The following is an 11,088-nucleotide window of genomic DNA, read 5'->3' as shown; positions in this document are numbered from 1 at the left end:
AAAATTAAACATATACCAGGAACATTTTGAATAAATTAATATAGAGCACATGCGCCTCCCAAAATGACTTTCCACCGGCGAACTGATAGAATCAATACATGTTTTCTGTATGAATAACTTTTTGGTTAAGGGTTGTGCTTATATCAGTTTACAATATGAATAGCTTTGTTAGTGACAATTGTGACATTATAACAGTTAAAGTGCAATTTTTATGAAGTTCCTATATGCAACGATTTTATTTTACAAATTGGAAACATCGGAATTCGACACATTTGATTTTAGGGATACATTGACCTTCTTTGAAAATTTCATCCATTACCAGTTCTCCTTGCAGGAATAGCAAGCTGCTAATACTGAATAATTATTTTATGAGTAGTTACTGTACCATGTCGCATATGATTTGTTTTCGGTTTATCTTTTTGTGATCGTATTGCGGACATGGACCCTGTTTCTTGAAAATAACATCTCAGATATCATACTGTTAATATTGCAAGAAATGAATGGTTTACAGCATTGTCCTTGTCCGTCTGTCTGTTCGTCTATCAACTTTTGTTACATATTACTAAACTTCTTGACTAAGAAATACAATGATATGTGATCTGAAACTAAATGATGTTATATGTACTGTGTTATAAGCGATTATGTGTCATATTCTAATGAGAGACGCACACATATGTCCATAGAACGGTCTGCTGACAAAGAGCAAGTGTGTTTCTATTGCGGGCGGTCAAAGGGTTAATACTTTCAAACTGATGACTTTTAATTTTATAATTACAACATTAAACACAATGTAGGGTAATCGTATCCAATGGGAGATGCATACTTCAAATTCATGTACTGCAGAAATGCTTATATACATAAATGGAAACTTTGGATACTTGCAGTCTTCTCTTTTGTCGATTAAGTATGTTCTAAATCACCTCCAAACTGATTGAGGCTGTACAACATATAACAAAACACTGAAAATGAAAAATTGACCAATAGGAACCCACCAAACAATGCGAGTTTAACATAAGTGGGTGAATGCCAGGCTCTCAGAGTCCGTCCGGCTGTGCTGGATGAATAAATACACAGCCGCGTCTAAACTGACACGTGACTCCAGCATTCATAAAACCGTGGAGGATGTATATATATATATATATATATATATATATGAGTCTAAAAGATTGTGTAACAATACCGATAAATAGATGGAAAACAAAACACTAAAAAGTGTTGAATATCATCGCACAAAGATGGAAAAACTGAACAGATGATATAAATTATACAATAATTGCAAATATTTCGGCTCAACAAATGACCTTCCTCAGTGTTAAAAGTTTTAACAATACTGATATATAATGTATAAGGTGTAAACATAGATCAGTAATAATACAGGTAAGTTTTGGTCGATTGATTTTAATCCAAAATCCTGAATATCATAATATAAACATTAGACTATAAATTTAATTATTTCTTTCTATTGATTCCATTTGGATGGAGGACACCCAGTATTTTTATCCAAAACTTCTCCAGATTCTCTGTCTATTTTGCCATGTACAATCCTGTTCGATCACAAGGATCTTCATGTGGTCAAAATCTTTCAGATTGTGATCTGGTAACCTGAAGTGTTGGCTGACAGGAATATACAGTTTTTTTGTGAGGTCACTCCTGTGGCCATGAAGGCGTTTGTGAAATGGCTGCATAGATTCACCAACATATTGGAGACCACATATAGGACACTCAAGAACGTAAATCACGTTTGAGCTTTTGCAGTTGACATTGCAGAAGATCTTGTATGTCTTTTCTGTGGTCTTACTGTGAAATGTTGATGAATGCTGCAATTGGTTGCAACATTTGCAGCGCTTTCCTGGTATCGATTCATTGATGACGTTGACATGAAATGGGACAAGGGGGACCAAGAATTACAAACTTTTATAACAAATGCTAACAATCAACACCCTACCATCAAATTCACCCATGAAACATCTAATTCCACCATAAACTTCCTTGATACATCTAGCACCCTCTCTGTAGGTATAATAAACACAGATATATACTCTAAACCTACAGATACTCATCAATACTTGTCGCCTGAAAGTTGCCATCCTCCACACTGCACGAAGAGCATTCCATACAGCCAAGCTCTCAGAATAAGGCGAATCTGCTCCTCTGAAGATACTGCAAAACAACGTCTGGGGCAGCTCAAGGGACATTTGAAAAGAAGGGGATATAAACACAAAAACATCAAAAATAGTTTTCGAAAAGAGGAATCCATCCCCAGAAGCAGTCTGCTAACTTACAAAGAAAAACAGAAAAGTAAAAGAATCCCTTGTGTGCTCACCTACCATCCATGCCTGAGAAATAGTTTCAAGACCATTCGTGATCATTGGACAGCAATCGAGAAACATTCTAAGTTATCCAAAATCTTTCCTGAGCCTCCCATGATTGCCTTCAAACAACCTAACAGCCTGAGAAATATACTTGTCCGTGCTGACCTTTCCAAACCTAACCATACTGTAGGTAATTGCCAGCCTTGTGGGGATAAGCGCTGCAAATGTTGCAACCAATTGCAGCATTCATCAACATTTCACAGTAAGACCACAGAAAAGACATACAAGATCTTCTGCAATGTCAACTGCAAAAGCTCAAACGTGATTTACGTTCTTGAGTGTCCTATATGTGGTCTCCAATATGTTGGTGAATCTATGCAGCCATTTCACAAACGCCTTAATGGCCACAGGAGTGACCTCACAAAAAAACCGTATATTCCTGTCAGCCAACACTTCAGGTTACCAGATCACAATCTGAAAGATTTTGATCACATGAAGATCCTTGTGATCGAACAGGATTGTACATGGCAAAATAGGAAAAAAGAGAATCGGGAGAAGTTTTGGATAAAAACACTGGGTGTCCTCCATCCAAATGGAATCAATAGAAAGAAATAATTAAATTTATAGTCTAATGTTTATATTATGATATTCAGGATTTTGGATTAAAATCAATCGACCAAAACTTACCTGTATTATTACTGATCTATGTTTACACCTTATACATTATATATCAGTATTGTTGAAACTTTTAACACTGAGGAAGGTCATTTGTTGAGCCGAAATATTTGCAATTATTGTATAATTTATATCATCTGTTCAGTTTTTCCATCTTTGTGCGATGATATTCAACACTTTTTAGTGTTTTGTTTTCCATCTATTTATCGGTATTGTTACACAATCTTTTAGACTCATATAATTTTCCTTGTTTGTGTAGTATTGTCAATTTTGATGATCCAATAACTATTAAGTTTACTGGTTGGTAGATTCTTATAGACTCTATATATATATATATATGTTCGACCTGTTAGTCAAATGCGTTTTGTTAAAATATACTTTTTCACTTTTTTGGTCTTTTGGAAAATGTTGTTTGTGCTGTATTTAGACCCCTTTAACAAGAAATTTGTTTTGCATGCACACGTATAAAAATTGCGGTTTTTATCCAACGCAATCATAGGTTTGAACGTTGTTTTCAATTTAGACTTGTTTATATTTTTTCGTTTGGGCTTGTATTATATTTGCCTTCGGGTTTATATGATCCGTTCATCCTATTTTGACTCCTCAAAATTCAAGAGTCTATCCCAAATTGAGGTAAATTATGTGGCCTTCCAATAACCGTTTCGATCCCTAACATCACTGAAGAGACATTAATTGTTGAAATCCGGATATGGTGTACAAAAAATATTTGCACCTTTGTTTGCGGTATACCATCTTCGCCGCAAGTTTATTGTTTTCTGTTTGGTATTAAATTTAAAGTTAAGATCCATTTATTACACCTTGTGATCCGTTTATTTGGCAATCGCCAATGGCAGTCAGCAGGATTTAAGAACATTTGTTGTTCGACCTGTTAGTCAAATGCGTTTTGTTAAAATATACTTTTTCACTTTTTTGGTCTTTTGGAAAATGTTGTTTGTGCTGTATTTAGACCCCTCTAACAAGAAATTTGTTTTGCATGCACACGTATAAAAATTGCGGTTTTTATCCAACGCAATCATAGGTTTGAATGTTGTTTTCAATTTAGACTTGTTTATATTTTTTCGTTTGGGCTTGTATTATATTTGCCTTCGGGTTTATATGATCCGTTCATCCTATTTTGACTCCTCAAAATTCAAGAGTCTATCTCAAATTGAGGTAAATTATGTGGCCTTCCAATAACCGTTTCGATCCCTAACATCACTGAAGAGACATTAATTGTTGAAATCCGGATATGGTGTACAAAAAATATTTGCACCTTTGTTTGCGGTATACCATCTTCGCCGCAAGTTTATTGTTTTCTGTTTGGTATTAAATTTAAAGTTAAGATCCATTTATTACACCTTGTGATCCGTTTATTTGGCAATCGCCAATGGCAGTCAGCAGGATTTAAGAACATTTGTTGTTCGACCTGTTAGTCAAATGCGTTTTGTTAAAATATACTTTTTCACTTTTTTGGTCTTTTGGAAAATGTTGTTTGTGCTGTATTTAGACCCCTCTAACAAGAAATTTGTTTTGCATGCACACGTATAAAAATTGCGGTTTTTATCCAACGCAATCATAGGTTTGAACGTTGTTTTCAATTTAGACTTGTTTATATTTTTTCGTTTGGGCTTGTATTATATTTGCCTTCGGGTTTATATGATCCGTTCATCCTATTTTGACTCCTCAAAATTCAAGAGTCTATCCCAAATTGAGGTAAATTATGTGACCTTCCAATAACCGTTTCGATCCCTAACATCACTGAAGAGACATTAATTGTTGAAATCCGGATATGGTGTACAAAAAATATTTGCACCTTTGTTTGCGGTATACCATCTTCGCCGCAAGTTTATTGTTTTCTGTTTGGTATTAAATTTAAAGTTAAGATCCATTTATTACACCTTGTGATCCGTTTATTTGGCAATCGCCAATGGCAGTCAGCAGGATTTAAGAACATTTGTTGTTCGACCTGTTAGTCAAATGCGTTTTGTTAAAATATACTTTTTCACTTTTTTGGTCTTTTGGAAAATGTTGTTTGTGCTGTATTTAGACCCCTCTAACAAGAAATTTGTTTTGCATGCACACGTATAAAAATTGCGGTTTTTATCCAACGCAATCATAGGTTTGAACGTTGTTTTCAATTTAGACTTGTTTATATTTTTTCGTTTGGGCTTGTATTATATTTGCCTTCGGGTTTATATGATCCGTTCATCCTATTTTGACTCCTCAAAATTCAAGAGTCTATCCCAAATTGAGGTAAATTATGTGGCCTTCCAATAACCGTTTCGATCCCTAACATCACTGAAGAGACATTAATTGTTGAAATCCGGATATGGTGTACAAAAAATATTTGCACCTTTGTTTGCGGTATACCATCTTCGCCGCAAGTTTATTGTTTTCTGTTTGGTATTAAATTTAAAGTTAAGATCCATTTATTACACCTTGTGATCCGTTTATTTGGCAATCGCCAATGGCAGTCAGCAGGATTTAAGAACATTTGTTGTTCGACCTGTTAGTCAAATGCGTTTTGTTAAAATATACTTTTTCACTTTTTTGGTCTTTTGGAAAATGTTGTTTGTGCTGTATTTAGACCCCTCTAACAAGAAATTTGTTTTGCATGCACACGTATAAAAATTGCGGTTTTTATCCAACGCAATCATAGGTTTGAACGTTGTTTTCAATTTAGACTTGTTTATATTTTTTCGTTTGGGCTTGTATTATATTTGCCTTCGGGTTTATATGATCCGTTCATCCTATTTTGACTCCTCAAAATTCAAGAGTCTATCTCAAATTGAGGTAAATTATGTGGCCTTCCAATAACCGTTTCGATCCCTAACATCACTGAAGAGACATTAATTGTTGAAATCCGGATATGGTGTACAAAAAATATTTGCACCTTTGTTTGCGGTATACCATCTTCGCCGCAAGTTTATTGTTTTCTGTTTGGTATTAAATTTAAAGTTAAGATCCATTTATTACACCTTGTGATCCGTTTATTTGGCAATCGCCAATGGCAGTCAGCAGGATTTAAGAACATTTGTTGTTCGACCTGTTAGTCAAATGCGTTTTGTTAAAATATACTTTTTCACTTTTTTGGTCTTTTGGAAAATGTTGTTTGTGCTGTATTTAGACCCCTCTAACAAGAAATTTGTTTTGCATGCACACGTATAAAAATTGCGGTTTTTATCCAACGCAATCATAGGTTTGAACGTTGTTTTCAATTTAGACTTGTTTATATTTTTTCGTTTGGGCTTGTATTATATTTGCCTTCGGGTTTATATGATCCGTTCATCCTATTTTGACTCCTCAAAATTCAAGAGTCTATCTCAAATTGAGGTAAATTATGTGGCCTTCCAATAACCGTTTCGATCCCTAACATCACTGAAGAGACATTAATTGTTGAAATCCGGATATGGTGTACAAAAAATATTTGCACCTTTGTTTGCGGTATACCATCTTCGCCGCAAGTTTATTGTTTTCTGTTTGGTATTAAATTTAAAGTTAAGATCCATTTATTACACCTTGTGATCCGTTTATTTGGCAATCGCCAATGGCAGTCAGCAGGATTTAAGAACATTTGTTGTTCGACCTGTTAGTCAAATGCGTTTTGTTAAAATATACTTTTTCACTTTTTTGGTCTTTTGGAAAATGTTGTTTGTGCTGTATTTAGACCCCTCTAACAAGAAATTTGTTTTGCATGCACACGTATAAAAATTGCGGTTTTTATCCAACGCAATCATAGGTTTGAACGTTGTTTTCAATTTAGACTTGTTTATATTTTTTCGTTTGGGCTTGTATTATATTTGCCTTCGGGTTTATATGATCCGTTCATCCTATTTTGACTCCTCAAAATTCAAGAGTCTATCCCAAATTGAGGTAAATTATGTGGCCTTCCAATAACCGTTTCGATCCCTAACATCACTGAAAAGACATTAATTGTTGAAATCCGGATATGGTGTACAAAAAATATTTGCACCTTTGTTTGCGGTATACCATCTTCGCCGCAAGTTTATTGTTTTCTGTTTGGTATTAAATTTAAAGTTAAGATCCATTTATTACACCTTGTGATCCGTTTATTTGGCAATCGCCAATGGCAGTCAGCAGGATTTAAGAACATTTGTTGTTCGACCTGTTAGTCAAATGCGTTTTGTTAAAATATACTTTTTCACTTTTTTGGTCTTTTGGAAAATGTTGTTTGTGCTGTATTTAGACCCCTCTAACAAGAAATTTGTTTTGCATGCACACGTATAAAAATTGCGGTTTTTATCCAACGCAATCATAGGTTTGAACGTTGTTTTCAATTTAGACTTGTTTATATTTTTTCGTTTGGGCTTGTATTATATTTGCCTTCGGGTTTATATGATCCGTTCATCCTATTTTGACTCCTCAAAATTCAAGAGTCTATCCCAAATTGAGGTAAATTATGTGGCCTTCCAATAACCGTTTCGATCCCTAACATCACTGAAGAGACATTAATTGTTGAAATCCGGATATGGTGTACAAAAAATATTTGCACCTTTGTTTGCGGTATACCATCTTCGCCGCAAGTTTATTGTTTTCTGTTTGGTATTAAATTTAAAGTTAAGATCCATTTATTACACCTTGTGATCCGTTTATTTGGCAATCGCCAATGGCAGTCAGCAGGATTTAAGAACATTTGTTGTTCGACCTGTTAGTCAAATGCGTTTTGTTAAAATATACTTTTTCACTTTTTTGGTCTTTTGGAAAATGTTGTTTGTGCTGTATTTAGACCCCTCTAACAAGAAATTTGTTTTGCATGCACACGTATAAAAATTGCAGTTTTTATCCAACGCAATCATAGGTTTGAACGTTGTTTTCAATTTAGACTTGTTTATATTTTTTCGTTTGGGCTTGTATTATATTTGCCTTCGGGTTTATATGATCCGTTCATCCTATTTTGACTCCTCAAAATTCAAGAGTCTATCTCAAATTGAGGTAAATTATGTGGCCTTCCAATAACCGTTTCGATCCCTAACATCACTGAAGAGACATTAATTGTTGAAATCCGGATATGGTGTACAAAAAATATTTGCACCTTTGTTTGCGGTATACCATCTTCGCCGCAAGTTTATTGTTTTCTGTTTGGTATTAAATTTAAAGTTAAGATCCATTTATTACACCTTGTGATCCGTTTATTTGGCAATCGCCAATGGCAGTCAGCAGGATTTAAGAACATTTGTTGTTCGACCTGTTAGTCAAATGCGTTTTGTTAAAATATACTTTTTCACTTTTTTGGTCTTTTGGAAAATGTTGTTTGTGCTGTATTTAGACCCCTCTAACAAGAAATTTGTTTTGCATGCACACGTATAAAAATTGCGGTTTTTATCCAACGCAATCATAGGTTTGAACGTTGTTTTCAATTTAGACTTGTTTATATTTTTTCGTTTGGGCTTGTATTATATTTGCCTTCGGGTTTATATGATCCGTTCATCCTATTTTGACTCCTCAAAATTCAAGAGTCTATCTCAAATTGAGGTAAATTATGTGGCCTTCCAATAACCGTTTCGATCCCTAACATCACTGAAGAGACATTAATTGTTGAAATCCGGATATGGTGTACAAAAAATATTTGCACCTTTGTTTGCGGTATACCATCTTCGCCGCAAGTTTATTGTTTTCTGTTTGGTATTAAATTTAAAGTTAAGATCCATTTATTACACCTTGTGATCCGTTTATTTGGCAATCGCCAATGGCAGTCAGCAGGATTTAAGAACATTTGTTGTTCGACCTGTTAGTCAAATGCGTTTTGTTAAAATATACTTTTTCACTTTTTTGGTCTTTTGGAAAATGTTGTTTGTGTTGTATTTAGACCCCTCTAACAAGAAATTTGTTTTGCATGCACACGTATAAAAATTGCGGTTTTTATCCAACGCAATCATAGGTTTGAACGTTGTTTTCAATTTAGACTTGTTTATATTTATTCGTTTGGGCTTGTATTATATTTGCCTTCGGGTTTATATGATCCGTTCATCCTATTTTGACTCCTCAAAATTCAAGAGTCTATCCCAAATTGAGGTAAATTATGTGGCCTTCCAATAACCGTTTCGATTCCTAACATCACTGAAGAGACATTAATTGTTGAAATCCGGATATGGTGTACAAAAAATATTTGCACCTTTGTTTGCGGTATACCATCTTCGCCGCAAGTTTATTGTTTTCTGTTTGGTATTAAATTTAAAGTTAAGATCCATTTATTACACCTTGTGATCCGTTTATTTGGCAATCGCCAATGGCAGTCAGCAGGATTTAAGAACATTTGTTGTTCGACCTGTTAGTCAAATGCGTTTTGTTAAAATATACTTTTTCACTTTTTTGGTCTTTTGGAAAATGTTGTTTGTGTTGTATTTAGACCCCTCTAACAAGAAATTTGTTTTGCATGCACACGTATAAAAATTGCGGTTTTTATCCAACGCAATCATAGGTTTGAACGTTGTTTTCAATTTAGACTTGTTTATATTTTTTCGTTTGGGCTTGTATTATATTTGCCTTCGGGTTTATATGATCCGTTCATCCTATTTTGACTCCTCAAAATTCAAGAGTCTATCCCAAATTGAGGTAAATTATGTGGCCTTCCAATAACCGTTTCGATCCCTAACATCACTGAAGAGACATTAATTGTTGAAATCCGGATATGGTGTACAAAAAATATTTGCACCTTTGTTTGCGGTATACCATCTTCGCCGCAAGTTTATTGTTTTCTGTTTGGTATTAAATTTAAAGTTAAGATCCATTTATTACACCTTGTGATCCGTTTATTTGGCAATCGCCAATGGCAGTCAGCAGGATTTAAGAACATTTGTTGTTCGACCTGTTAGTCAAATGCGTTTTGTTAAAATATACTTTTTCACTTTTTTGGTCTTTTGGAAAATGTTGTTTGTGCTGTATTTAGACCCCTCTAACAAGAAATTTGTTTTGCATGCACACGTATAAAAATTGCGGTTTTTATCCAACGCAATCATAGGTTTGAACGTTGTTTTCAATTTAGACTTGTTTATATTTTTTCGTTTGGGCTTGTATTATATTTGCCTTCGGGTTTATATGATCCGTTCATCCTATTTTGACTCCTCAAAATTCAAGAGTCTATCTCAAATTGAGGTAAATTATGTGGCCTTCCAATAACCGTTTCGATCCCTAACATCACTGAAGAGACATTAATTGTTGAAATCCGGATATGGTGTACAAAAAATATTTGCACCTTTGTTTGCGGTATACCATCTTCGCCGCAAGTTTATTGTTTTCTGTTTGGTATTAAATTTAAAGTTAAGATCCATTTATTACACCTTGTGATCCGTTTATTTGGCAATCGCCAATGGCAGTCAGCAGGATTTAAGAACATTTGTTGTTCGACCTGTTAGTCAAATGCGTTTTGTTAAAATATACTTTTTCACTTTTTTGGTCTTTTGGAAAATGTTGTTTGTGCTGTATTTAGACCCCTCTAACAAGAAATTTGTTTTGCATGCACACGTATAAAAATTGCGGTTTTTATCCAACGCAATCATAGGTTTGAACGTTGTTTTCAATTTAGACTTGTTTATATTTTTTCGTTTGGGCTTGTATTATATTTGCCTTCGGGTTTATATGATCCGTTCATCCTATTTTGACTCCTCAAAATTCAAGAGTCTATCTCAAATTGAGGTAAATTATGTGGCCTTCCAATAACCGTTTCGATCCCTAACATCACTGAAGAGACATTAATTGTTGAAATCCGGATATGGTGTACAAAAAATATTTGCACCTTTGTTTGCGGTATACCATCTTCGCCGCAAGTTTATTGTTTTCTGTTTGGTATTAAATTTAAAGTTAAGATCCATTTATTACACCTTGTGATCCGTTTATTTGGCAATCGCCAATGGCAGTCAGCAGGATTTAAGAACATTTGTTGTTCGACCTGTTAGTCAAATGCGTTTTGTTAAAATATACTTTTTCACTTTTTTGGTCTTTTGGAAAATGTTGTTTGTGTTGTATTTAGACCCCTCTAACAAGAAATTTGTTTTGCATGCACACGTATAAAAATTGCGGTTTTTATCCAACGCAATCATAGGTTTGAACGTTGTTTTCAATTTAGACTTGTTTATATTTATTC

This window comes from Mytilus californianus, unplaced genomic scaffold (assembly GCF_021869535.1).
Source record: "Mytilus californianus isolate M0D057914Y unplaced genomic scaffold, xbMytCali1.0.p SCAF_4, whole genome shotgun sequence".
Classification (NCBI taxonomy): domain Eukaryota; kingdom Metazoa; phylum Mollusca; class Bivalvia; order Mytilida; family Mytilidae; genus Mytilus; species Mytilus californianus.
The sequence above is the reverse complement of the archived record's forward strand: the minus strand, read 5'-3'. Positions refer to the sequence as shown.